Below are 875 nucleotides of genomic sequence, written 5' to 3' on the forward strand. Positions count from 1 at the left end.
TGTGGTTAATAAATAAATGTCTATTCTGTTCTGTTTACAGGTAGGACGACCATGTCCGCATAAATTAGCTGACAGGAAGCTTCGGCAACACCTCTGATGAAGACTGGAGGCTTGGCAGTCAAAAAATGTCAAGTAAAAACACCTGTCTTTATACAGGAATCAGTCAATTAAGTAAAAAGACAACATTTACCTCTTCAGTCTATTGTTTACATGTTCTTTTCACTATGAATTTTAGTACCCACACTGCAAGCAAGACAGGGTTAATCTGCTCCTGAGTGCTGGAGACAAGGGATTCTGCCTTATCAATGATGGGGATGATGTTACACTTGACAGGAACCGTGCTTACTACTTCCAAGTCCAGGCACAGCTTCAAACTGTGGATGCTGAGTATTGCGACTTTTTGGTGGGAAATATAGTGGCAATTTTATTAAGATATTTGCCTGATATGGAATTTTGGGATGTTGTGATTCCTACAAGTGAGAATGTTTTTTAGAAACAGTATACTCCCAGAAGTGTTGGGACAGCAAGTTACAAAGGAACATGTGACATCAAAAATGATGAAATGACACTAGCTCACATCACCTCAGTCATTCAGTCATATTTTGTAAATAAATAACACATGACCAACATGAATGTATATTTTTGGTAATCAGATGTTTATTGAGAAGATTACATAATACATCAATGGCAATAGTGGTTTCATATTTACAAGAATTAAAACATTATTCAACTATAAATTGGATTCAATTTCATGAAAGTCTGAACTTTTCAGACCTATGGCTAAATTCAATCAAAGGCACTGCACAGTGTGATGATGATTAGAGGAAGATTTGGTCTGAACCTCAGCAAAACTAAAATTACTAATTTAGAAAGCA

This window comes from Lampris incognitus, chromosome 7 (assembly GCF_029633865.1).
Source record: "Lampris incognitus isolate fLamInc1 chromosome 7, fLamInc1.hap2, whole genome shotgun sequence".
NCBI classification, from domain to species: domain Eukaryota; kingdom Metazoa; phylum Chordata; class Actinopteri; order Lampriformes; family Lampridae; genus Lampris; species Lampris incognitus.